Raw genomic sequence first — 13,797 nt, forward strand, 5'->3', positions numbered from 1 at the left:
CTGTGTGTGCATGTGTGTATGTGTGTGTGTGCGTATATGCGTATGTGCGTGCGTGTGTGTGTGTGGCTCGTGCACATACGTAAGCACACCCTCGGTACATAGAAACTCACAGAAACATACAGTAATCCTGTATAAAGATTATGAGTCTAGAAAACATATACTGCCTGTCATTTTTCTCGACTGTCTCTGTGCCTTCTAGATATTTCGGTGTCCTCCGCGTGCTTCATTTTTATCAGACTCCTGGGTGTGTGCAAGGAGGGAACGCAGGCGCGGAACTCAGGCGCGGAAGATGTAGTTTGTGCATTAGGAAGCCTCCGTTGGAGCGCCACTGACGTCTGCACCTCTGCGCTAGGCTCTGCTGCAATACATCAGACTGACTGCAGGATCGCTGCCTCTTTGCTCTAATATATGTGCACTGCTGGTTAGGAAAATCCTCAGCCATACCGTGACTCTAGCTAGCTAGTCAATGTATTTAATTTTGTTAATTGAAAGGAAGGACTAAGGAGGGAAAAGAATGCAAAGGAAACATGAAAAGATTTTACAAATTTTTAAATGCTTATTTTTCCAGATGGAAGGTTGAGACAGTACGAATAGAGACACTTCATGGCTGCAGATGTTGATGCTTTTGCTAAATGAACAGCCCAACTCAGTTCTGTGAAATTGCATCATATTTCTTTTCCAGAAGACACAAATCTTTTGATTGTTGTGCTTCTCTTTGTATATGTTACTGTTAAAAAAAATGTGAGGAAAAAATACTTTAATGTGATGTCAATTCTTAGATTTCATCCGTCTCAATAATTTTTGCAGGGCCTCATCACTTCACTTTCAGTGTGATGACATTTGCTTTTGAATGTATTGTCTTGTGTTGAGGTCATGGAAGATATGAATGAGGCAGGAAGATCGTTACAAATGAACCGTAATTAATATCTACATAGTTCTCATGGATTGTCAGGCAGCCCCCTAGAGTGCTGATTTGCTAGCGAGCTGTGGGGGTCACTCTGCAGGGGGACCGGGCAGGCCTAGAAGTAACTGTAGATTCCCCTTTGAGAACTTGTCACTGGGCTTGGGTATCCCAACATTAATACTCTTGCATGAGTAGAAGCAGCAGAATGTCCTGGAACCTCAAGGAGGGTTTGGGGGTAACAATGCCAACATGAGGAAACCACTGTAGAAGCAGAATGGTGGAGTTCTGTCTTGGGACAGTATTAGCACCTGTCGGGGAGTGGATGTTGAGCCAATTTGCTAGGGTTGCCCTAACAAAGTCCTACAAAACTGGGAGGCTCAAAACAAAAGAAATAGCTTTTCTTACAGTCTGAAGGCTGGAAATCTGAAATGAAGGCGTCAGCAGGGCCAGGCTCCCTCTGAGACCCTGTATGGGTCCCCTCCAGCTTCTTCCAGCTCCTGGTCCTGGCAGACAATCCTGGCGTTCCTCGGCTTGTAGCTCATCACTAATCCCTGCCCTGCTGTCAAGGCTGTCTTCTTCCTGAGTGTCTCTGTCTCTGACTCTTGTCCTCTTCTTAAGGGGACACCAGTTGTATTGGATTGGAACCTGCCCAAATGACCTCATCTTAACTTGATTACATCTGCAGATATCTTATATTACAAATAAGGTCATATGGACAGGTGCCCATCTTTTCAAAGGACACAACAGTACCCACGACAGATGTTTTGGGATTGTACTTCTGCTTCAGCCAATGAGGAACTTGTCCTGAATTTCTCAAAAGAGGTGATGAAGAGTAACAGAGGGAATTGGGCCAGAATTTCCACACCATCTAGCATTACAGTGTTCCGTGGCTGATGGCATTAGCAGGTCAGCATTAGCAGCTGGAAGGAAAGCTGATGGGAGCCAGGACTGGAGGGGCGTCGACAGGGCAGATCTGCGGTGGTGAGGGTGGTGGCTCTCAGGCCGCCAAGAAAAACACCAGGAGCTGCAGGGCCCATGCCAGGGGAAGGAAGGGGTGTTGTGGGTCTTTAGGGCCTAGTGTTTCCCCAGATGGGGACCCCAGCCCACTGCTTTTCTTGTACCCGTTCCTCCTGTCCTTCTTCAGTGACGAGGTCTGGGGAAGCAAGAATGGATGTCCACATAATGAAGCACCAAGTTAATGGAAGGGATTGTGGATTTACTGAATCTTTCACTTCAGCCCTATGTGTGATGCACTGTGTCGGGACTTCATGGGCAGGTACAATGGGTGTTAGCTTATAATAATAACTCACAGTTAAAGCACAGCCGGGCCAGTGATATTTCCAGCTGTATTCCACAGGATCCTAGTGCTCAAACCAAAATATTGCAAAACTGAGGGAACACTGTCAAAAATAAATACTTTGTCTTCTTCAGTTCTGTGTATTTGCTGTGTGTGTGCATTTTGTAAGGAGTTTCATTTGGGGAAAGGATTGAACAAATTAAATAATGCATTTATTCATTCAACAAATAGGTGAGCTGGGCACGGTGGCTCACACTTGTAATCCCAGCTATTTGGGAGGCCAAGGCGGGTGGATCACCTGAGGTCAGGAGTTCGAGACCAGCCTGGCCAACATGGTGAAACCCCATCTCTACTAAAAATACCAAAAAATTAGCCAGTTGTGGTGGTGCATGCCTGCATTCCCAGCTACTAGGTAGGCTGAGGCAGGAGAATCGCTTGAACCTGGGAGGCAGAGGTTGCAGTGAGCCGAGATTACACCACTGCACTCTAGCCTGGATGACAGAGCAAGACACTATCTCAAAAAAAAATGTAGATCCCTGTGCTTCAGGTACTACTAGAAGATATACCCACAAAAGAAATTAATAGTAATTCCTGCAAGTGTGGAACTACCATTCTATTGGGTGAGCAGCATATAATTAATGATAACAAATGAGAAAAATAGGTACTACGGTGATAGAAGGTGACCTATGGCTCTGAGAAAAAGCAAACACAGCAGGATGATGGGAGACTAGGGCCATGAGGGTAGGCTCCATGGAGACGAGGCATTCGGCAGAGTTGGAACTGGTGAAGGAGTCCGCAATGTGGTGTCTGTGTAAAGAAGGTTCTGGGCCGAGGGTTGAGCTGCTGTGATGACTTGATGGTGAGCATGGGCCCAGCGTGTTAGAGAAATGGCAAGGAGGCCAGAGTGGCCAAGGCAGAGGGGGCAGGAAATAGAGGCCAACACCCAAGGCAAAGAGCAAGCCCTGCAGGTGCTTGCAAGGATTTTGGATTTTACTCTGAGTGAAATGGAGAGCCAGCCATTCCTTGGTGGCGCAAAGCATGACATGGTATGACTTGCATTATAGAAGGATGTTTCTGGCCACAGGGAGGAAAATGGACTGGAGCGGCAGGTAGAAAGCAGGGAGACCCAGGATGAGGCTACTGCAGGAATCCAAGTGAGGCATGATGTTTGCTCAGAACAAGGCTGTAGCAGTGGGAATGGTAACATGATGTCGTATTCTGAGTCTATCTTGAAGATGAAGCTAATGGGATGTCCTATGGGGCATCATGAAATAGAGGAGTCAGGAATGACTTTGAAGAAATGAAAGCTAAGCTTGAACATTTTCCTAGTCCATCTGGGCAGCTACAACAAATACTTTAGACTGGGTAATTTATAAACAACAGATATTGCTCACAGTTCTGGAGACTGAGAAGTCTATGATCAAGGCACCAGCAGGTTCGAGGTCTGAAAGGGCCTCTGTGCTTCCTAGACGGTGCCCTGTTGCTCTGTCCTCACATGGTAGATGAAATGAAAGGGAAAAACAGGCTCCCTCAAGCCTCTTTCTAAGGGCACTAACCCCATTATAATCACCTCGCAAAGTCCCAACCACTTAATACCATCACTTTGGCGGTTAGGATTTCAACATATGAATATGAGAAGGACATACACATTCAGACCATAGCAAACATTTTAGTAAGGAACTGAACAATATGAAAAGTAACACACTGCTGGGCACAGTGGCTGACATCTGTAATCCCAGCGCTTTGGGAGGCTGAAGCAGGAGGATCACTTGAAGGCAGGAGTTTGAGACTAGCCTCGGCAACATTACAGATCCTGAGTCTACTAAATTTTTTCTTAAAAATTAGCTGGACAGCTCCACCAAGGCCCATGCGAAGCTGCCTACTACGGCTTCCAGTGGGGTCCCAGTGAGCGCTGCTGGCTCGGCTAATGAAACTCCCGAAATACCAGACAACGTGGGAGATTGGCTTCGGGGCGTCTACCTCTTTGCCACAGATAGGAATGACTTCCGGAGGAACTCGATACTAAATTTGGGACTCTTTGCTGTGGGAGTTTGACTGGCCAGGAGCTTGAGTGACATTGACCTCATGGCACCTCAGCCAGGGGTGTAGCCAAGTAGACAAATGGAATCCTGTGCTGAACCCGAATCTCCCAAAAACAGCCTACAATCTGTGACCACCACAAGATGTGCCCTGATGGCAGCTGAAGTTTGATTCAGATGGGCACTTTTCTTCTCTCTCCCTGCCTAGTTTCCTTTTGTTCCTTGAGTCCACGCAGAACTCCATTCTCTGGTCAGCAGACAGGCTTAAGCTAAAGTATGGCCTCTGTTTCTATAAAGTTCTGTACATAGTTCCCAAGCTTCTGCAGGGGGTGATCTTTGCTCTTGGCCTGAGAAATAACAGTGCTGTTTTAACAAACATTTGAAATAAATACCGCACACACACACACACAAATAGCTGGACATGGTGGTGTGCGCCTGTAGTCCCAGCTACTCAGGAGGCTGAGGTGGGAGGATCTCTTGTGCCCAGGAGTTCAAGGTTGCAGTGAGCTATGATTGTGCCACTGTACTCCAGCCTGGGTGACAGAGCCAGACCCTGTCTCTAAAATAATAAATAAATAATTTTAACAGTAACACATTAATCTGAAAATGAACCAAAAGTCTATTTTAGATTTGGAAAACGCCGTAATCAAAAGTAAGAAGCCAGTGGATGAGTCTAAAATTTAAAGCCAATGCACAGACACAGGGAAAGAGAAATTATTCAACAAGAAAGTGCATCAGGAGAAACTACTCAGACTAGAACACGTGGTGACCAAAGATGGGGAATATCACAAAACATGAGAGATATTTAAAAAGTCGAAATTGATTTACTAAAAATGCCAGAAAGACTAAAATTATCAAATGGGGTAGACGAAACAATTGAACAGATAATGGCTAATAATTTCCCAGAACTGATGAAAAATCAATTCACAGATTCAGAAAGCCCAGTGAATATTTAGCAGGATAAATAAAAAGATGCCCTGACCTAAACACAGCATACAAAAAGCGAGTAGACAGAGTTGCAAAAATGGACTATCTCCAAAGAAGAAAAGACTGACAGATGAATTCTCAAAAAATGAGAAAGGAGGCCTGAAGACAGGATGGACATCATCAAAGAAGGTGCTGAAATAATGGCCAATACTCAATAATGAAGTGAAAGAAAGACATTGTCATTCAAACAGTGACTGAAATTGTTTATCACCACAGACTCACACTAAGGGATCTTCTAGACAATGGGACTATGTTATGATTGGAACGTGGGGCATGAGCTACCTTGTTTGGTACAGATTCTCCCCACATTTCCACCTGAGCAAAGGAAAACGACCCTAGATGAGAGGCAAAAATGCTGGAAGGAAGAGCAAATGAAGAAATATATGAGTCAAAGTTAAGTTTCACGTTATGGTACAAAAACAATAATGTATTTTGAGATTAAAATATAGTATTAAAACTCATCAAGATAATGCTATGTAAGCTGAGATCAGGGTAAATGAAATTAAAAGTACTGTAAGGTCCATCTGAGTGTCTCAGCAAGGATAAAATTATTGATTAGCATAAGGGTGTGATTAGCTATGGATGCATTCTGTCTTATCAGAAGGAACACTTGAAGGTGGAGACATTTTAGTGAGAAATATAGATAATTTCAATTTGCTTTAGAAGGCATCCGCCCAGAAGTATTATTTAAATATTACCCCATGCATCCTTAGCTACTCTCAGACTAAAGGATGCTATTGTCAAGTTGCAGTAAAAAATCTTGTTTATAATGATTTTTTTCTGTAGTTGGGTTTTGACGGCATCGGCCAGTTCCACAATACATGGGACAATGTTATTGGAAAGTGGGGCATGAGCTACCTTGTTTGGTACGGACTCCTCCCACATTTCCAGCCATCATCCCTGAAGTAGTCTTTCGCCAGTATCTCAGTAGTTGCATATGACATCGTCGTCTTATGCACCTAAATTGCTCCTTTATAAGAAGCCCCATAATGTGCCAATGTTTATTTGTGAAATACTGAACATCTGCTTCTGTTGGGCTTTTCTTTCAGTAACTCTTTTCTTCAGAGAATTCTGTTTGGCCTTTTTAAACTTAACTTGTTATGTTTTATATACAGATGCCACCAGAGTTTTGGTAACTTCATTGCTGTATTACCTAGTGCATCACTGCAAATAATATTCTCTGACTTTAGCACTTTACCGCTGATTTGGCTACCAAACTAATGACAGCATACGAAAGATCATACTTCCAAATAAAGCTAGTGAAACGTTTGGCCTTAATTTCTTTAGAATCACTCTCATCATTATCGTTACATTTACACTATACTACCATATTTAGGAAAGATTTACTGGACTTGATAACAAACAAACAACAACAACAACAAAAGGTTAGCAAAGCTTGTTCTACCATGAATGCATTGGGGAAAAAAGAAGAAACACAAATTTTACTTCTCTAATCTAGATAATAACATTAAAGTATACATTTAAAAATTAGGCTTGGTTAATGTGATGGTTAATATTGAGTGTCAACTTGATTGAATTGAAGGATGCAAACTATTGTTCCTGAGTGTGTCTGCTGTCACGGTGCTGCCAAAGGAGATTAACATTTGAATAAGTGGACTGAGAAAGGCAGATCCACCCTCAATCTATTCGAGCCAGTGTGGCTGGAATACAGCAGACTGGCTGAGTCTTCCAGCCTTCATCTTTCTCCCATGCTGGATGCTTCCTGGCTTCGAACATCAGACTCCAAGTTCTTCAGCTGTTGGACTCTTGGACTTACACAAATGGTTTGCCAGGGGCCCTTGAGCCTTTGGCCACAGACTGAAGGCTGCACTGTGGTCTTCCTTACTTTTGAGATTTTGGGACTCGGACTGATCCACCACTGGTTTCCTTGCTCCTCAGCTTGCAGACGGCCTATAGTGGGACTTTACCTTGTGATGGTGTGAGTCAATTCTTCTTAATAAACTCCCCTTCCCCATATACATAAGTCCTATTAGTTCTGTCCCTCTCAAGAATCCTGACTAATACAATTAAGATTAAAGTGATTGTAAAAATAAAAGTTATAAGAGAAATAAATGCTCAAATATTCTTAGATTTTTATATACTATTTAGTTACTGTTGACTGATTAACCTTAAAATACCATACACAGTATGTGTTTCTATTGTACAGGATTAGTTCACAACTAGGAACCTAGGCTAAAAAATAACTTATCAGAGATATTAGGGGCTGCACAGTGCACGGGTGACATATTTCGCAGTTCAATTCCAAGTAAGTTAATTGCCTACTTAAAGAACCCAATAACCTTCAGAAAAGCAGAACAGAATCCAGAGTTGAAGGAATATATTATCTATATCTGGTTTTGATGATGTGCTGAACAGAGCAGAGAAAAATTTCAATGCAAGCATTATAAACATGTTCACCAAATTAAAACAAAATGTAAAATTAGTGAAGTAACAGCCAATCTCAACATAGAAATGGAAACTATTAACAACAGAAATCCTAGGACTGACAAGAATGATTACTAAAATAAAATTAAAACAGCACATTAGAAATGACAGAAAAAAAATCAATGAATTTAAAGAAAAATCATTAGAAATTATCAAACCTGAAGAACAGTCATAAAAGACTGAAGATAAATGGATAAAGTCCCAGGGATTTATGGGACAAAATCAAACGAACATAGGTGTGATTGTATTCCCAGAAGAAGCAGACAAATACAAAATGGTTAAAAAAATTACTGGAAAATATAATAGCCAAAAACTTATTAGATTTGAGAAAGAAAAACAAAACATTAAATCGCACATCCAAGAAGCACACCAAACCCCAAGTAAGACAAATGCAAGCTCACAAAGATGTGTCATAGTCTAACTACTGAAAGAAAAAGCCAAAGAGAAAATATTAAATTAGCAAGGGTAAATAACCCATCATGTACAGTGGGAAAATAATACAGTCAATGACTAACTTCTCATCAGAAACAAGGGAGGCCAGAAGACATTGGAAGAATTTTTTCTAAGAGTTGAAATAAAATACAGACTACTAAGAATTGCATGTGTAATGAAACTCTCCATCAAACATGAAGGTGAAAAAAAGACATTTCTAAATAAATAAAAACTAAGAGAATTTGCTAATAGAATACCAACGGTATAACAAATTCTAGAATAAATTATTCAGGCTAAAATGAAATAACACCAGATGATAATTATTTAGTAAATATAAAAGATAAGAACTCTGTGTGTGTTTAAGGGCATGCATTTCTCTTCATTTCTTTGAAAGACATATATTTAAAAAGCAGTTAATCATCGTATTATTAAGGTCATAAAGTGAATAGAGGCTTTATATATGACAATGTTAGCACAAAGGAGGTAGTAGGGATTCTACTATATTGGCACAAAGTTTCTATATTTTACTAGAACAAGGTCACTGTGAAATTAGAGGCTACTTGATTTATGCAAATTGCATATTTTAATCCCTAGAGAAAGTACTAAAATAATAACACAAAATATAGAAAAATTTCAATAAATGTATTAAGATTATACATTACAAATTATGTTTAACACACACAAATAAGAAAAGCAAAACTAAATGAGACAGATCAAAAACAAATAGCAAAATGGCAGATCTAAATCCAAGCCTATTAATTCTTGCATTAAATATAAATGGCCTAAATATTCTAGTCAAATAGCAGAGATTATCAGACTGGATATAACAGGAAGATCTAATTGTATGTGTTCTACAAGAAATGCACTTCAAATTTATACACACACACACACACACACACACTGAGATTAGGAAAAGATACCCTATGTAAACCGTAAGCATAAGAAAGCTGAAATGACAATATTAAAGCCAGACAATACAGAATAGAAAACTAGGACTATTATTAGAAAACATAAAATATACAAACAGGAGTGGAAGTCAATTTAGCCAAACTGCTTCTTTGAAAAACAATCATGTGAAATTGATAAACATTTACCTAAACTGATGAAAGAAAAGGAAAATAATTAAGATATTATCAATACCAGAAATGAAAAGGAATACCACTACAGATTCTACAGACATTAAAAGGATAACAAAGGCATATTATAAATAACCCTACACCAACAAATTTGATGATTTTTATAAAACAGAAAAATTCTTTGAAAGACATAAATAATCAAAGTTGACACTAACAGATTTATTCTGTGACATGTCAGAAATGATTTCCAGATACAAATATCAAAATAAAGGGACCACTTGTAAGAATTTCAAGTTCTCAAATAAATGAACTAAAAATTAGGCAAAATAAATTTGATTCTACATGAGGTGGAAGATTTGAATAGATCTATAACATGTAAGTTGAATTAATTATTTAAAATCTTCCCACAAATAAAAGTCTGATTCTGAATGGCTTCATCATTGATTCTATCAAACAATTAAGAAAGAAATAATACCACCCTTACATAGCTCTTACATAAAACTGAAGAGAAAGGAACACTTCTAATACCAACACTGTGTGCTCACTCTCTCTCTCTCTCACTTTCATACTCAAACACAAACACACAAACACTCTCATATACTAAATATTAGTGTATTTCTTGACTATAGGGGCAAAATCCTTTAAAAATAATAAGCACTTCCACTTTCTGGTCCTATGTGTAAGTAGCTTAGAAATCCTAACAACAAATAAAGAACTGAATACATTGAAAAATCAACAATTCTTCTTAGCTCCATCAGACAAGTTAAGTGAAATTGCAGGGCAATTTGCTTCCCCACAGTTTGGAGAGATAAATAAGCGCATACAGAAATCACAACTTACTGGAACAGAAACTTCATGGCAACTAGTACTGTTAAGAAAAACTGTTGGCCGGGCGCGGTGGCTCAAGCCTGTAATCCCAGCACTTTGGGAGGCCGAGACGGGCGGATCACGAGGTCAGGAGATCGAGACCATCCTGGCGAACACGGTGAAACCCCGTCTCTACTAAAAAAATACAAAAAACTAGCCGGGCGAGGTGGCGGGCGCCTGTAGTCCCAGCTACTCGGGAGGCTGAGGCAGGAGAATGGCGTAAACCCGGGAGGCGGAGCTTGCAGTGAGCTGAGATCCGGCCACTGCGCTCCAGCCCCGGCGACAGAGCGAGACTCCGTCTCAAAAAAAAAAAAAAAAAAAAAAAAGAAAAACTGTTTTATTAATGAGATGTTGGAGGCTCACTGTCGACAAGTTTGAGAGTTAAGAACTCCAGAGGAGCCAATCACAGGGGCCTGTCACACTTTTGTGAGTTTTATCACCAGGGGTTCAACCAGGTCATCACAATGAATATTGGAGAAAAATTCCCCCACGCAGGTGGAGGGAAAATGTAATCCTTTTGTAATATACCAGAGCCTCCTGTTTTTCTCAAAAAGGCCAGCCCTCAGGAGAAACTATTTAATCAGAGCATAACCTTCTGGCATTTTATCAGAGTCTGCCCTACCTGGGGGGAGAAACATACACAACTCCAGCCCCCACCAGTACCGTGTCCCACATAAGGGGGGTTACTAAGAAATACTGGTGAACCTTACTGTCCATGGCACAGGCTCACTAAAAAACAGACTTTATCATAGGACTATAGAACATTTCCCCTTTCCCTACACCTTAATCACTCATTGCTAAAAGCCTATTTACTGTTGTTCCTTTTACCTAGATTTTACTTACAGATCCTGGGCAGGGAGGATGTAATGAGTCAAGAGTGCAGTCATCCATCCCCAGGTCATGCCAGGAAGGAATGGAGGGCCAGTCAGAGAGAGAGGAAAGCCCGTGGCAACCAGCAGGGAGTAGAGTATGGATCACTTTAAGATTACTGGCAAATGTCTGATTAGTTTGTTTAAAGGAAACAGCAGGAAAGTGAGAGCCCAGTCTGCTAGGCAAGAGAGATGCCTCTAAGTTCTCATCTCTGGCCACCGGCTTAAGCCATTTGGGTGTGGTGTAGAACAGAAACTGTGCCAGGATTAGCTGAGTCCTTCCTCTGGATAAGAAAGTTAAATTTGCATTCAAAATGGATGCCAAGGAAACATAAAAATTGTAAGAATTTGGCCAGGCACGGTGGCTCAAGCCTGTAATCCCAGCACTTTGGGAGGCCAAGACGGGCGGATCATGAGGTCAGGAGATCGAGACCAGCCTGGCTAACACGGTGAAACCCCGTCTCTACTAAAAATACAAAAAACTAGCCGGGCGAGGTGGCGGGCGCCTGTAGTCCCAGCTATTTGGGAGGCTGAGGCAGGAGAATGGCGTAAACCTGGGAGGCAGAGCTTGTAGTGAGCTGAGATCCGGCCACTGCACTCCAGCCTGGGTGACAGAGCGAGACTCTGTCTCCAAAAAAAAAAAAAAAAATTGTAAGAATTCATTACAATCTAGTCAATAAAAGAAATCAAATGCATTTTTATAAACTAACAGTGAACACTTGGAAAATTAAATTTTTAAAAATCCATGATGACAATAGCAAAAAAAAGCATGCAAAAATGTGCAAGACTTGAACACTGAAAATTACGGACTACTTCTGAGGGGACTCAAAGAATACTTCCATTTATATGTATGTTCTTGGATTGGTAAATTCAATAGTGAGATGTTAATTCTCCTATACTGGTCAAAACAATTCCAATCCAACTCCCAGCATACTTTTTTAGAAATTGATAAACCAATTCTAAAGTGTACGTGAGTATGCAAGGGACCTGGAGAAACAAAGCAGTTTTCAGAAAAAGAACAAAGTTGAAAAACTTATGTTACCTGATTTTAAGACACACAATAAAGCAATAATAAACAAGATAATGTGGTACTGGTATAAGGATAGACACATAAATCAATGGAACAGAATTAATTTATAAATTGTGATGGTTAATATTAGGTGTCAGTTTGACTGGATCGAGGCTGCCTAGGTGGCTGGTAAAGTATTGTTTCTGGGTGTCTGTGAGAATGTTGCCAGAGGAGCTTGACATTTGAGTCAGTGAACTAGGAGAGGAAGACCCACCCTCAGTGTGGGTGGGCACCATCCAATTGGCTGCCAGCATGACTCCAACAAAGCAGGCAGAAGAAGATGGGATAAGCCGGCTTACTGAGTCTTCTGGCCTTCATCTTTCCGCCCTGCTGGATGCTTCCTTCCGTTCCTCCTGCTTGGACATCAGACTCCAGCTTCTTCAGCTTTTGGACTTTTAGACTTACACCAGTGGTTTGCCAGGGGATCTTTGTGGCCTTCAGCCACAGACTAAAGGCTGCACTGTTGGCTTCCCTGCTTTTGAGGCTTTTGGACTTGAGCTGGGCCACTACTGGCTTCCTACCTCCTCAGCTTGCAGACAGCTTATCATGGGGCTTCGCCTTGTGATCGCATGAGCCAATTCTCCCTAATAAACTCCCTTTCATGTATTTATATATATATCCTATTGTTTTTGCCCCTCTGGAAAACGCTGACTAATACACAAATGAACTCATATTTAACATGGTGCATTGATTTTGAACAAAGAGGGCAAGATAATTCAACAAGTAATAGAAAATCTTTTCAATATGTGATTCTAGATTAAATAAATACCCGTATAAAAAATAAACTTAGACTCTTATGTTAAACCATACACAGAAATTAATTACTAATGGATCATAGACTTAAATGTAAGAACTAAAACCATAAAACATCTGAAAGGAAACAAAAGAAAATCTTCACAATCTTTAGGTAGATAATTATTTCTTAGGACAGAAAAAGCCCAAATCATAGAAGAAAAATAGAAAATTGAACTTTGCCAAAATTTTTAGATTTGCTTATCATATAACACTGTGAAGAAAATAAAATGCAAGCCAAAGACTGCAAGAAATGCTTGCAAAACATAAATCTGATGATGTAGGAAAGTACTTGACAAGTTACATATTAGGTTGGTGCAAAAGTAATTGCGGGTTTTGCTATTACTTTCAATAGCAAAAACCACAGTTACATTGGCACTTGCCTATATCCAGATTGTAGAAAGAACAATTAAATAATAAGACAAACAACTCTGCTTAATAATGGGCAAAAGATTTCAATGGAATCCATAAAAAAAAATTATACTATTAACATGCACATCAAAAGATGCTCAACATGGTGATCAGAACAGCTCAAAGCAAACATACCATGAAATAACACTACACACTCACTGGCATAAAGTCAGAAACACTGGAAATACCAAATACTGATGAGGATGCTGAGCTATTAGAACCTTCACACGGTGCATGTGAGAATGGTAAACCACACAGACACTTTGGAAAACAATTTATCAATCTATTTAAAAATTAAACATATATTACTTACATAGTCCAGCAGTTCCACTTCTAGAGAAATTAAAACATGTGTCTGCACAAACACTTGTAAGTGTGTGTTAATAACAGCATTACTCATAAAAGCCAAAAAAAAGATATAATTCAAATGTGCATCAGCTATTAAATGGATAAACAGACTGTGGTAAATCCATTCAATGGAATCTTAATTTGGTATATATATAAAACAGTTACATATATATTCATATATTTTATATTTTTATTATCTTTATATATTGTATTTATTTATAAATGTATATATGTTTACACATTTATATATTACATATTTAT

General features: G+C 40.0%; 1 pseudogene; it reads left to right on the forward strand.

Moving 5' to 3' along the window:
- Positions 1-3,088: 3,088 nt before the first annotated feature.
- LOC126953476 (mitochondrial import receptor subunit TOM6 homolog) lies at positions 3,089-4,387 on the forward strand (annotated as a pseudogene).
- Positions 4,388-13,797: the final 9,410 nt, after the last annotated feature.

Source organism: Macaca thibetana, chromosome 4 (genome assembly GCF_024542745.1).
Source record: "Macaca thibetana thibetana isolate TM-01 chromosome 4, ASM2454274v1, whole genome shotgun sequence".
Lineage (NCBI taxonomy): Eukaryota > Metazoa > Chordata > Mammalia > Primates > Cercopithecidae > Macaca > Macaca thibetana.